This window comes from Triturus cristatus, chromosome 7, assembly GCF_964204655.1.
Source record: "Triturus cristatus chromosome 7, aTriCri1.1, whole genome shotgun sequence".
Taxonomy (NCBI): domain Eukaryota; kingdom Metazoa; phylum Chordata; class Amphibia; order Caudata; family Salamandridae; genus Triturus; species Triturus cristatus.
In genome coordinates, this window is record NC_140590.1 from 321622250 (window position 1) to 321637883 (window position 15634).

The window sequence follows — 15634 nt, forward strand, 5'->3', positions numbered from 1 at the left end:
CAACAACTACCTAGAACTTCTAGCAGTGTTCCTAGCACTCAAAGCTATTCAGACTCTCCTTATAGGCAAAGCTGTCCTAGTCTGCACAGACATGACTGCAATGTACTATATACAAAAACCAGGAGGGAGAGACACTATCCAACTGTCAAGCCTCTTACAGACCATTTGGAGCTGGGCAGTTCATCACAACATCGATCTCCTAGCAGAACACCGTGCAGGTGTAAACAATCGGATTGCCGACTGCCTCAGCAGAGGCAGCAAGTTCACAAGTGGGAACCTAATCCCCAAGTTCTTCTTCCTTCCAGCACTGGGGATTTCCCCAGATAGATCTGTTTGCCACAGTAGACAACGCGAAATGCCAAAACTTCGCATCCAGGTTCCCACACCCTCTATCCAAAGGCAATGCCCTATGGAGGAATTGGTCAGGGATATTTGCCTAAGCTTTTCCGCCTCTCACTTCTTCCATTGCTAGTCCTGAAGCTCAGACGGTCATCCCTTACACTAATTCTAGATGCCTCCACAAGGGCTCGTCAAACTTGGTACACCACCCCGTTAGAACGGTCAGTGGTTCCACATCAAAAACGACATGTCACCTCCAGTCTCCTCACTCAGAGCCATGGAGAAATCAGACATCTAAATCCCAAGGTACTCAACCTAGCGATTTGGCTTTGAAGTCATAGTTTAATTTAAATCTACCACCACAATGCAGGACTATTTTAAAAGAAGCAAGTAAGCCTACTACCAGGGCTTGCCATGCTGCAAAATGGAAAAGATTTACCTACTGTGATAACAAAATTAATTCTCTAGACGCGTCTATACAGATTGTCTGTTACCAGTTGCATTTACAGCAAAAAGGGTTAGCTTACACATCTACTCGTTTACACCTTGCAGCACTGGCTACCTATTTGCAAAACAGACAAAATTGATCTCTTTTAAAATTCCAGCCATCAAAGCTTTTATGGAAGGTTTGTAAAGAGAAATACCACCAAGTGTTCCACCTGCACCAGTGTGGAATCTTAATATTGTCCTTACAAGACTTATGGGTCCACCCTTTGAATCCTTACATTAATTTGCTATACAGGTCCTCTCATGGAAAGTTGCTTTCCTCGTTGCTATCTCTTCATTAAGAATAGATGGTGAGCTACAGGCCTTAACCCTGGAAGAACCTTTCTTTCAACTCCATAATGATAGTTATTCTTCGCACCAATACAAAATTCCTTCCCAAAGTGGTTTCTGCTTTTTATATTAACCAATCAGTTGTTACCTGTGTTTATTCCTCAACCTGATTCAGTGGCAGAAATAGCTCTCTACATGCTATATGTTAGAAGCACTTTATGGGGGGCGTGGCTTGGACAGCAATGGGTGCAGGCGCCTGACTCCATAGCTCCGTTGACCCTGGGAGCGAGCACCACAAAAGAACATACATGCGCTGAGAGAAACAGGAAGGCGGTGACACCAGAAGACGTCGGAACAAGCTGCCAGTCTGCCGTGCCGCTAAAATCAATCGTGCAAGCTACGAGTGAGGAAGAAACCCAAGAGGGAAAGACCCTGATCAGAGAAGAGGACCCAAAATGGTGGCCGCAAGCTGAACTACCCAGAGGCGTAACCCAGATTCAACCACGCATTACGGTGAGCCCTGCAACCAACCCGTTCACTCTCACGTCAGGTCAGTGCTGCTGAAACTCCACATGATATCGCAGAATTGACAGCGCTGACTTAGAGGCAAACGGAGGTCCGATAAAAATATCGGGCAACACCGACACGGGATGATGTGGGCCGCCATTTTGGGGAAATAATAACAATGCGACAGGCACGGTGAACAGCCAACGCAAAGCCTTGCTCAGACGGCAGTGGGGAGAGAAAGAAGCTTCGAATATATAAAAGGGGGCTTATATCACAAACTGACATTATTGCATACCGAAGCCTAGGGGAAGATCAGAGGCGCACCTAATGCTCCAACTCTCTGCGAGTGAAACCGAAACTATCAGATGGGCGCCGCCATCTTGGGTCCGCACTACAACAGCGATAAAGTTTAAGCAAGCGTTGTTAAGCAAGCGACAACGCGCTCGCCCAGCATAACGTGTGGGGGGCGAAGAAACACTAACTCGGAGCGGAGAGACCGTTATAAGCTCCCAAGCCTTGCACAGGTAGGAATCTCGGTGTAAACAATAAGATAACTTAAGGAAAAAGGACTCAAAGGCACAATCGCACTGCCCGATCCGCCCTGCAGGTTTTACACGCACCAGACTACAGTGTGATCTGCGGATTATCACCCCACCAGCTAAAGCCCAGGGTAACAACCGGAAGGGGAGTGCAGCCTAAGAGAGTCCAGGAGAGACCCATAACGCAGTCCAATAGAGCCCAGGAAAAGCCCAGAACGTAAGATTAATACACCACAGCACAGCACCACAGCGCAAATTGACTTCCAACAGGGAACAGTTAAAAATAAGAATAATTGAATAAGAATAATTGCAGGACGACGAAACTCAGCGGGATGCATAGCGTGGAATAACGGCCTAGCCGAAAACCAAAAAAAGCGCTATTCAACACAGAACAGCACAGCAAGACCCATAACTGTCATACAGGCTACATACATAGACCAACTGGTCATACTCGCCACTCACAGCACAACACCAGCCTGCGACATTAAGACAAAGATTGGAATCGAGGAATCTAAAGACATCTGTAGACACTTATCAACAAAGAAGACCTATAAGAGAACCAATCATAGAGAGGAAGGTCAGAGGAAGGCTCATCCTACAGCTGAAGAGGGGACGAGCAGTTTTGGCTGGTAACGATGGGAAGCTCACGCAACAAGCAAAATAAGAGTGAGAATTTGGAATCCCCTATCAAACAAAGACCAGCCATTAACAGCACACTGGACATGATCCTAAAAAAATTGGCAGACGTACACGATCTAGCGAAATCAACCAAACAAACCACGGATGCTATACAGCTGGAATTGGCTGCAGTTAGAGCAGGCATACACGCAGCAATTAATAGACTGGCGGAGGTAGAACAGAGGGTAAGCAACGTGGAAGATAACTAACAGAAATCCAACAAGGCTCTGCAAGAACTCTCAAAAACAGCAATACTACTAAAACACACAGCTGAGCTGGACGGCCGCAATAGAAGGGGGAACATCAGGATCCTAGGTATCGCCGAAGGAGAAGAGAAATATGGTTCATGCATGGCCTTCCTTCAGGATATGATCCGTAAACTCACCAACCTGAAGTTCGATGTGCCTCTGGAGGTAGACAAAGCCTACAGAGTTCCAACCTATAGACCAACAAATATGGCTCCGTCGCATCCCATTATATGCAAACCCTTGAGACTCCAGCATACGGAAGCCATATTTGCATTGGCCAGGAAAAAACAGAACTTGATGTGGAACGGCCAAAAAATAATCCTCACTCAGGACTACTCGAAACATACAGTGGACATAAGAAAACGGTTTCTTGCACAAAGAGAAAAGCTGGGGCAAGAAAACATCCTCTTCTCTTTCATAGGTCCAACGAAATTCAAAATCACAGATGGGGGCAGAATGCACATCTTCGAAGACCCCAACGACTATCCAACTACTTATGAGGGCCGTCTACGCAAGAAATGGAGCTATCGCAAGCAAACACGAACAATATATATATATATATATATATATATATATATATATATAATCTCTCTCTCTCTACTGGCGGTCACCAGTAGATAGTTATAGTTGGGACCGTGTTTCCATAGGAAATCCGCAACATTCTATTTGGAATAACTTTGGCGCCGGTCGACGAATCCTCGCGAAATTTTCAAAACTAATGGGGCGCTACGCTCCGCTCCTACCCTGAAAGTCTCGGGGGGGATTAGTCAAGCGGGGGCTGAGAAAAAAGGGGGGTCCCAAAACGCGTTTTCCCCATGCATTTTTCCATAGGACCTTTAGACACAGCTACAGCCCGAACGGCTGAACAGAATTACTTGAAATTTGGCAGAGAGGTAGTCCTCAGGTCAAGGATGTGCCTTTTGTAGGTCTGGTGTAAATCTGTTCAGTAGGTCCTGAGAAAATAGCATTTAAATCCATATATATATCTGTAAGCGCGCTCCGTGCGCTTACCGTAAGCTTACCGTACGCGTACGGTGCCGTGCGCGAGCTCAATTCTGATTGGTGGTTACATGACTGTAAACATTCGAATCGGTCGAAATCAGGAAGTGTCTGCCGCCATTTTCTGTCTCTCGCACTGAGAAACAAAGGTGGGGAACGTGAAACGGGGGCAGCGAAGAGAGTTGCAGACCCCCTAGTGTTTGTCAGGGGGTCCAAGAAGGACCCAAAAGTACGAAAAATAAATTTAATAATTTTTAAAAAAAATCGCGGGGTACGTGTACGGTAAGCTTACCGTAAGCGCACGGCAAAAAAAATTAAAAAAAATAAATAAAGAAGTAACAATCACATTTATCAAATAAATTAAAGGACCCACAAGGGAGAAAAAAACAAATGTTACTGCGTAAAAAAAGGCGAGGCGCGCACGGCATGGACTGCGCAACGTGGGTGCTCGGTGCGCAAAGCGCCCTGAGATTCCACAGCGCGCGCACGGTGCGCGAAGCGCACCGTGCGCGCAGGGTTTGCGCATAGTGAAAAACCAGAAAAAAAAAAAAAATAAATACATAACTTAGCATTTAAAAAACGTACAAATTCACTGAAAAAACCATAGGTTTCACACACGTTATAGTTAGGAATTATCATTTACAAAACCTTGCAAATTCACTAAAAAAAACATAGGTTTCACACATGTTATAGTTAGCTGTACATTTCACTCGTAAAAAACCAATGAAATTCCACGTTAAAGTTAGATCAGGTAACTATAACTTGCGCGACGGCAATCCACAATGTGTAATTTCAGATGTCCTCATTGATGTCATGAGTGATGTCACTGACCATGTCATGAGTGATGTACTATGTGACGTCATCAGCAGTTTATTGTGGGCGCGCAAGTTATAGTTACCTGATCTAACTATAACGTGGAATTTCATTGGTTTTTTACGAGTGAAATGTACAGCTAACTATAACATGTGTGAAACCTATGGTTTTTTAAGTGAATTTGCAAGGTTTTGTAAATGATAATTCCTAACTATAACGTGTGTGAAACCTATGGTTTTTTCAGTGAATATATATATATCTATATCCATCTACCTCATCCTCACTATCTGCCTCAAACAGACTATTATTACTAATCACTCTGCTACCTCATGAACCTTCGTCCTGGACCGACCCTCAGGAGAGACTGCGAACTGGAACTATTTTGCACCCTGAATGAACAATTCCTCGAAACCACCGACGCAGTCAAGCTTTTTTTAATGTCTAGAAGCAGGCACTAGAACAATAACATCCTTTTTTTTAAAGACAATGTTATAGCGCAGACCTGCAGTCCAATTAGGGTGATAATAGAGTAAATAAGATGCAAGTAACTGGGAGCGCAAGGGTGATAAACATTATAGAAATATCATCCCAGGGGAAATGGAGCGGGAGCTTTGCTGTCACACGTTCAAATTTCAAGATGCAGGACGCGGGGGGGGGGGGGGAGGGTTTTTGCGGGGGGGGGGAGGGTAGTTTTTATGTATGTCATTTTAGTACTAGCACTGTTTGTCAGGCACTTGAATGTTGAATCTACACCATGTACTCTCTTGTTTCCCAATCTTTCCACATACACAACCACGCACAGTGTGGGAACGATCAGAGCACGGATAAAAACTGATATAGTCATAGAGAGAGATCTGAGACGGGGACAACACTCACGAAACACCAGGAGCCAAAGTTAGTATTAACATAAGGAAAGGGATCAGGGCCCGATCTTTACAGCCACAGCTTAACCTCACATATTGACACACAAACAAAATAATGCACTATCACTCCCATCCAACCTGAAGATAGTATCCTTAAATGTCAAAAGCCTTAACCACCCAGTCAAGAGGAAAAAAGTACTTGACTACTTAGCTAAAACTAAAGCGGACGTATTTCTCCTCCAGGAAACTAGATGACGCAGAACGGATTAGGGCAAGATGGGTAGTGCAAATGGCGTGCTCTCAGGCCGTAGGGAAAAAACGGGGAGTGGTCACCTTGATAAACAGGAACTCCAAGATAAGCATAGAGGACCACAAATGCGACCTAGAGGGAAGAATCCTATTGACACACCTGAAAAGGGGAGACGAAAAATGTCATGTACTCAATATTTATGGTCCTAACACGATGATACCACCTTCTGGGATAACTTGTCCGAGAGGATGGATGCGCTCCCACAAAACGAACTAACAGTGCTGGCAGGCGACTTCAATATGGCACTAGACTACACCTTAGACAGACAATCACAATGCCACACACTACCTCCGGGGGGACATAAAATACTTAAAAATGTATGTACCAAGGACAACTTGAAAGACACCTGGAGACTTCAACACACGGACACGAGAGATTACACCTTCTACTCAAATCCACACAACTCGTATAGCAGAATTGCCTACATACGTATCTCTGGCTCACTTACCCATCTAATAGAGAACGCAGACATAGCCACAAAAACAATCTCCGACCATTCCTTTATCAGCCTACTACTAAATGGTCGCCATAACGAAGACCATCCCCGTAGATGGAGATTCAACAATGATGTTTTAAAAGAGCAAAATAATAGAACCAGAATAGAACAGGCCATAAAAGAATACATTAACTTTAACGACACAGCAGATTCGGACCCCAAAATCTTTTGGGACGCCCTGAAAGCCACAATTAGGGGAACGATCATGGACATCAAAGGCAGGATGAACAAGATTGCCATGGCCCAATTAAACCAACTAGAGCTAGATATTCAAAAACTAGAGTCATCACACATCTCAAACACAAAGAACGTAGGGGTCCTCACTGAACTTGCAAGGAAGAAATACGAATTCAACAGAATTCTAAGCGAGAGAGCAGGTCTGTGGGTAAACAAATACAAGTCAATTAACCTGTGCGAAGCCAACAAATCGGGAAAAATCCTGGCATCCCACCTAAAACACAAACCAAGACAACACCATCTCCGCGATCAGACTCCCATAACATCACACACACACACCACAAAGAAATCCTACGCACATTTAGTGGTTTCTACCAGGAGCTCTATAATAAGGACCAAACAGTAGATGTAAATGGCAGCTTCGAATACCTTAACACCTTGAAACTCCCAAAAATAACACCAGAGGACGCACTCAGTTTGGAGAAAGAGATTAGCACAACCGAAATAGAAATAGCAGTTAAGTCTTTTTTAAAATTAATAAGGCTTCCGGACCAGATGGTTATACAGCCACCTTCTATAAAACATTTTTCACGCTACTACAGCCAATGTTGAAAAAAGTTTTCAACCACTGCGAAGGGACAGGGACGATCTCTCAAACAATATCCGAAGCAAATATTATAGTTATACCCAAGGAGGGCAAAAACACTCAGTTCCCACAAAACTATAGGCCTATATCCCTGATTAACGTGGACTGCAAGATATATGCAAAAATCCTGGCAGTGAGGCTTAATGGGGTGCTCCCAAACCTTCTAAGGAACACACAAGTGGGCTTCCTCAAATCACGCATGTCACATGACAACACCAGACTCTTATGCCACATTATCGACAGGGCAGCCAAGCAAGCCAGACCACTCGACGAAGAGAAGGCCTTCGACAGGGTATCATGGCATTTTCTAGAACAGTGCATGCGAAGTTTGAACCTAGGCAGTGCTTTCATAAAGAAAGTTACGGCATTATATGACAAACCTACGGCCCGCATAGTGGTCAACGGGGCCGTCTCCGAACCTTTTAGACTCCATAGAGGTACAAGACAAGGATGCCCACTATCCCCCTCACTAATCCTACTTGCACTAGAACCACTAATCAAGGATATTGAGTCCAACAAATTGATGAAGGGTTTTGCCATCAACGGTACGACAATGAAACTAGCGGCATATGCGGACGACGTTCTGGTCATCACTGAAAGCCCTGAAACCTCCATCATGGCCCTTATGGACTCCATAAATAGATAATCGGCATACTCCGGCTACAAACTCAACAGAGATAAGTCGGAATGTAAACCTCTCAACTTACATACCACTAGAGACATATTGGGAGACTCGGGCCTTACTTGGCAAACCGGGTTCATCAAATACCTCAGCGTCTATTTCGCCAAAGATCCTAAAAACACAATAGAATACAATGAGAAAATGCTTTTGAACAAGATAAAGAAGCTGCTTGAGGGATGGGCACCGAAATTTATCACATGGTGGGGGAGGATTGAAACAATTAAAATGATGGTCACACCTATGATCAACTACCTCACTAACATGCTTCCTCTAACCCTCACTGTCGACTTCCACCGCAAAATAGACAAGATGTTAAATAACTTTATCTGGCGAGACAAAAAACCAAGGATGAGCCTTAAAAAACTAAGACTGACAAACTCTGGGGGGGGGGGCTTAAACCTGGCAGACTTCAAGACTTTTCATTACAGCCTTCCTAGCAAAACAGGGTAGCTACTGGATTCTACCTACCAGACCAAGATTACACACCGGTGTGGCTGAAAGTAGAAAGAGCCATGCTAAACAACCTAGAGCCACTAGCACTCCTAACAACCAATAGACACAACATTCTAATGAACACTATACTTACACACACCAGAAACGCCCTACTGAAGGTTGATCAGATGTTAGAACATAGAATAACAAACTCGAGATGGGAATCGTTATGGTCAAATAATAAAATAAAATACAAAGGCAGAACACTCTATATGAATACATGGGTGGAAGCAGGAATATCCCTTCCCATCCAGCTCGGGGATGAAGGGAGACCCATCACTTTCAGCTCGCTTAAAAACAAACATACCCTACATGATATTGAATTATATAACTTCCTAAAGATCAAAGCGGCACTGACCAGAGCGAGACTGTCTAATGCCATGCCCTCAATCTTCCAGTACATGTCCAGCCTTAACAAAACGGGACACCAAGTGTCACACATCTATAGACTACTGCGACCAAACACTTTGAGACTCAACGTTAAAACACTAACTTACTGGGAGTCTCAGCGAGGTAACACTCTAAGCGATAAAGAAAGCCAAATACTATGGTCCTCCCCCACACACAGTAAAGTTATCCCGGTACTTGCTCAGACAAAATTCTGGATCTTACACAAACTACACTGGACTCCTGCTCGCCTAGCGAAACTGGGCATAAACACAAACGACCTATGCTGGAACTGTACTAGCGAGAAGGGAGATCTGGCACACCTCATCTTTTACTGCTCTAAAGTTAAAAGCTACTGGGGGAGAATCTTTGCCTTTCTAACAGACATGCTAGGGTGTTCCCTTAAACTAGAGTTTGCAACTCTGGTAACTACCCCAATCACGACAGAACCACTGTCACAAAGAGAGAGCGATCTACTCGACCTTTTGCTAACTGCCGGAGTTAAAATGATTCTAAACAAGTGGAAGGACACAGCCAAGGCATCGTTCAAAGGGTGGCTCAACTGGGTAACATACCTTAGAGGGGCAGACGCGTTGTCCCTACGAGACTCACCGTGAAGACAGCCCAATAGAGGGATGTGGACATCTATGGATAAATACCTAGGCCCGTATGAACCTCCATGAAAGAAGAGTTCGACACCTGCCTACTTGCTCTTAGAACAAAACCACCAAGCTCTCTCTCTCTCTATGCTCCTCTACACTTGCCACAGCTCAGACCCCTTTCCCCCTCCTTCATACCTGAGACCCCTTACTAGAACAGAGGGGAAGGGCAGACTATAAAGGAAACAGAGGGAAGCGGAAGGCACCGTAGATTGTAGAATTCCCACTCTGTGCATGTTTTATGTTTCTGTATGACTATTTGTTTAGCTTTGTATGTCTGTTTTGTTTATGCAAAAATCTCAATAAAAATCTTATTGAAGACTAAAAAAAAAAAGGGGCTTTATTATATTACAAAGAAAGAACCAAAGACTTTCGTAAAACTAAACAGCATTTGCACCCCCTCACAAAGGCAACCCCATCTCTAAATCAGGCATTTCATGATTGTTGAAATGCATTCAAAGTTGCTATGGTAAAGCCAAAAGAACTTTATCCATACCCCCTGGAGCGCATTTTACATGCAAAATAGGGGCTACTATGCCATTTTTAGGCAACATTCCTCTAGCTGACATATGTAAAGCAGCTACATGACCTACACCACACACATTTACTAAACACTACTGTGTAGATGTGTTAGCTAGGCAAAAAGCTAATGTAGGCCTTGTAGTACTTAAAATACTGTTTCAAGCAACTACAACAGCTACAGGTTAGCCACTACTTTGGGAGCACACTGCTGTATTGTCTACGCAAAGCATGTGATCTACAGCTCACATGCCTCGAACGGATAATTTTACTTAACTAGTAAGCATCTGTTCTTGGCATGTAGAGCTGTAGATTCACATGCGCCCACCCGCCTCCCCGGTCTCCTGTAGTTGCAGTTTCTCAGTTTACATACATACGCATGGACATCTCTATTCTACACTTACTAACTACATTCTCACTCTCTTGCGGGAAAACAATATAACAATGGAGTTGATGACCATGCACACTATCTCTGAAAGGAGGAGTCACTGTGAGAAAGTGCCATCTTTCTTACATGGTATGCCCCCACTTTTTGCTGAATTGCTGAATGTACTTTGACTGAGTGTGCCCTGGACTCCTGCCAATCAGGTGCCCAGGGCCTATGTTCCTTCCCTAAAACCCAAAACGGCAAACCCTGGCCGCATGTCAGCTTCTGGTAAATGGTACCCTAGGTACCCAGGGCCTTGTGACCAGGGAAGCCCTCTAAGGGCTGCAGCACTCATTGTGCCACCCTTAGAGGCCCTGTACCCTTACACACACTGCCCTTGCAGGCTGGGTGTCTGGGTACAAGACAAAACCAAGAGTCGACATGGCACATATTCCTGTGTGCCGTGCCCACCACCTACACTGCCATGACATACATCAGCCACCCCTCTAGCTGGGTGCTCTATGCCAGTGGTGTGGGTACAGGATCATGAGCCCTGTGCCCCTACAGTACCCAGGTCCATTCCTGGGCACTGTAAGTGCAGTGCTGCCATTTAAGAGTACCTGGTGCTGAGAGCTTATCAAACACGAACTCCCCAGCACCATTATGGCAACACTGAAGACTGAGCAGTTTGGTATCAAACTTCTCAGCACATTAAACCCACACTGCTGCCAGTGTGGGATTTAATGTACCAAGCCACCCAGAGGCCATCTTAGAGATGCCCCCTAAGACCTAACCTACAATCCACGTCTGTTCTGAGGCTGCCACACAGACATGTTTCTAGACCCCTGGGTAAGAGAGCCCCTGCTCTCTTGGGCCTGCAACAGTGCACATCCTGGGCGAGGTGCTAAATCTCCTCCCCCAGGATGGGCAGTGGGAAGCTTCAAAGGCATGCCGCTTCTGTGAGCTTCCCCAGGCCACTGCAACCCCCCACTCTGGCGTGAAGCTTGGCCGGAAACCCCACATAAGGACAGGGGATGTGCCATCCTGCCAACCCCACCCCTCAGGTGGGGGAGGCGAGGTGAAGCACATCTCCGGGCTCTCGCCATCTTGAAGATGGGAAGCCCTGCCCAATCAGGACTAGGCTACTGCCCCCCTCCCACAGGAGAGAGGCAGGATAGGGGGTGTACCCACCCCAGGACAGGGACCCATTGGTCTCTGTCCATCACCTAACTGTAACGCGCCTAAATCTAGTATTTATAGGCACCCTGAACCTTCCTTCCCCAGATTCCGAAATCCGAAGAAGAGCTAGAAGAAAGAAGACCTGCCCTGCAGCTGCTAAAAAGAGGAAGACACCAACTGCTTTGGCCGCAGCCCTACCGGCCTGTCAACCCTCGAACCTGCTCCTGCTTCAAACCGGCATCTCTTGTGGCTAGCAACCTCACCAACCCCGGAGGACCTGACTACCTTTTGGCTCTAAGCCCCTGGGACTCCCATGAGTAGAGGCTCTACTCAAAATCTGCTTCTAATCCCTGGCATCAGCCCAGAACCGTGAACCCTTCACACTCTGCACCCGCCAAGCCTGGCCTGTGCCGGAGTGAATAAAGACCACGAGGACGACCCCACGGCGACTGTGACCCCGAGTCTGTCACCCAAGGACTTCCCTCGACGCTCCTTTAGAAGCCTGCAGCCTCAGAACCAGGTGCCCCCCCAACCGCGATCAACTGAGGGTAAGATTTCCCGACCGCAAAAGGCACCCCTGCACCCGGTGCCCCGCTGCCCCCTGTGCCCAATCCCGGGGTACCTACCTATCCTCCAACTACCCAACTTACCTCTCAAAGTGGTGGTGGCACCTGAAGAATCTTCGTCCCCGAGCTTGCTGTCTTTTCTAAACCGGAGCTTTCCCATTGAAATAAATTGAGCGCCCGGAGGCTCATAAGCACCCTGCACCCAGCCGCCCGAATGGCCCTGGCAGTGCAACCTCTACACCTAACTACTTCCCCACTTGCCCTGAGTAAGTGACCAGGAGCCTAGCTCCCACAGCCGCGTGGCCTGCTAGTCAGCAGCCACCAACCAAGGATAACATTGGGCCTAACTCTCTCTGCACCCGGCCGCCTCCGTGCCACTGAGGGTGAACCAACTGTACCTACCTGACCCTGGGAGACCCCGGAGGCTATGCCCAGAACCTTAACTCTGCCAGTCGAGTACTTACCTTTAAACCGATAACTCAATTTTCTCCATAGGGTAACATTGACTGGTGTTTCCTGAAATTTCTTCTAAGTGTGGATTTTTTCAAAACTTAAAATATTCACCAAAAATCAGCCGAGTAACAAACGAAAATACTCACCTGCTATTAGGTGAGCATTGGTGCTCAGCACTGATTCTGAAAAATACTTACAACTGTACTTATCAGTAACCCAATTTTCTCCCATAGGAAATCATTGACTGTTTTTCTGTGAAAATTCTTCTAAGTGTCAATTTCTGAAAACTTTATTCTTTAAAAATCGTATAATTTCTGAAAACGTAATTACTTACCTGTTTTGGATAAGGTTCCAAGTACTGAGACTAGGCACCCAGTACTGGATTACATAAGTAACAAGAACATACTATACCTGCAACGTGAATTTACTGCCATAGGTAATCATTTACTGTTTTCTATGAAATATTTTCTAAGTGTCAACTTTTAAAATAGCAAAATATTATCTAAAAATCACCACAGTAATTAAGTCGACTTTATCACTTGTTTCTAAGTGCTGTCCCAGGACTGAATCTAGGATCCAGTCCTGGAATTTCAAAAGTAATCTAAAAGTAACCTATTGCAAATAACTTCCATTGAACTCAATGCATTATTGTGTTGCCTATTGCAACAACTTGTAATTATTTACAAAAGTCAATTGCATATTGCAAAATTATTTACCTACAGCATCTCATTCTGGGAAAGTATATTTTAATACATATTGTTGGTTCTAAAATAAAACAAGCATATATTTTTTATATATAAACCATTGGCCTAGAGTTTAGTTATTGAGTGTGTGAAACCATTTGCTGACTGAGTGTGTACATCAAAATGCTTTACACTGTCCTCCGATACTGCCTTACTGCTCAACCAAGCTACCACTTTAGAGAGTAAGGTTATATCTAACTTTAGCCTCTGTCAAACCCTTGGGGACTGTGGACTCTGTACACCCTGTACCTATTAGGGAACAGTATATACAGAGCCACTTTCTCACAGTCACCTTACCTCATGACTGCAATGACTTCTTCGAAGACAAAAACAACTTGCAAATATTAGGACCCAACACTAGATGGCTGGAGTATGCAAAGCATGTGAATCTACAGCTCTACATGCCAAGAACAGATGCTTACTGGGTAGGTAACGTTATCCTTCCAACTGTGACATATCCGGGAATAACTGGAATTAGAACATTAGAAAGTTGGAAGCTCCATCGAAAACAATGGAGTAGCTCTGGGCTTATAATGGCTGGTATAAGCCTGGAGCTCCAACATTCCAATGCTGCTTTGTTCACAGCTGAGGCTGTGAACAAAGGCTTCAGGGAGCCTGAGGGGACTTCCATCCCCTTGCGTTCCCTAAAGCCTTTGTTTTATTTGTTAGAACATTCTGCCCTCTAGTGGCATAATGTTCTAATTGCCTTATAGTCCTTCGTAGCTGGGCTATACTGGCTATTAAAGTCCCGCTCCCTAAGGCCCTCGCCCCAGGCCTTTAACGCTGGAGCGGGCCTTTAGTAGCCGGTATAGCCCGCTATGGCGGGCTATAAGACTATATTAGAATCTTGTGTTATTGCTAAAGTCCTACATAACACAATACGTTTTGTACACCTACAAACTGTAGCCTTACTCTATAATAATTCCCCCACCCCCTTTTAAATGTTTGCCATGTATACGCAGAGCACTGTGACACGTTTTTAACCAAGTAAACAGGTGGTTGAGGATGGATTGGATTTTTTTCATTTTACCCTCTATATTGGATTGCCCTGAAAGTCTGGAAATAGGGCACATGCCTAGTTTTAATCTTTTCTTCATAGCCAACTTTCTATCATACAAACGTAGAAGGCTGTTCCTCTTAAAATCTCAAATGTATGTTCAAAACCTTAGTGGGCACTCTGGACTGTGATCTGTAGCATTCTACTCTTCCAAGTGATAGGGTGGTTCTTCTGTATCTGTCTTTGCTCTGGAATGTTATTAGATATTCAGGAACTTTTTCCAGTATTTCGATCAGGACTACTTGTGCCTACTTCCAAGTACACTGTGCGCAATGTAAATGTGAGAAAGGACCTCAAATACTTGGAATAAGTATATGATCTGACCTTATAGTTATGCTACCCATGTTGACTTAATTCTGGTCAAAAAGCTGATCAAGCCTCAAAGTAGTTTTTTTTTTTTAAATGTTCTTATCAAATTACTGGACTCCTGTTATTGGAGGACGGTATGTACATTCTTCCACATTAGCCTGCTTATTTATATTTTTAATGATGTGGTCCCAAAGCCATCCTTAGCCCTGTTCCACTCAAGCTTTCACCTTCATGTTGGAACAAGTACTTACTACTTGCTCTCCTTAACAAGGCTCACCTTGATTCTCAGCAAAAAGTAGTAAGCTTTATTGCCTATTATTTATGACCCAGAAGGCAGAGACTGCTGGGAAACAATGTAGCTTTGTGCAAGTACTGGGACCATTCAAAGTTTAATATTCATGTAAAATGTTCTTTAAGGTAATGAGCAGGAGAATGGCAAGAGGTTATGACTGTAAAAAAATCACACAATATTAAAATTAGTAATGATTGTTAGAAACTATTTAAAGGAAACTATCACTTTATACCCAAGTTTTGCTGCTTCTGAGTGCTAAAACAGGTGTTAATACCAAGATTAAAGTTACTCCGTCTATCCATCTTTGCAGAATGAATGAGCAGAAGAGTTGATCTTGTTGAGAATTGACCTCTTGACCTGTATATCCCACCAGATAAGAGGCAATAGTTGACAGTGCCATCTGGCGTAATGTTTAGTTGTATTCACTGACCATTGTCACTTTTTTTCTATTTATCAGTTATCCCTTCAGTTTTCCCCCCAAAACATGTTTCAGAGGAAAACTGTTTAAAAAAAAAACATGCTTTCTTGACCTCAAAA

At 44.5% G+C, this 15634-nt stretch overlaps 1 protein-coding gene across 3 annotated transcripts in view; it reads left to right on the forward strand.

Moving 5' to 3' along the window:
- PPP1R12C (protein phosphatase 1 regulatory subunit 12C) overlaps positions 1 to 15634 on the forward strand; it is a 1231266-nt gene that overhangs the window by 608993 nt on the left and 606639 nt on the right. The gene's annotated exons all lie outside the window — the stretch shown is intronic.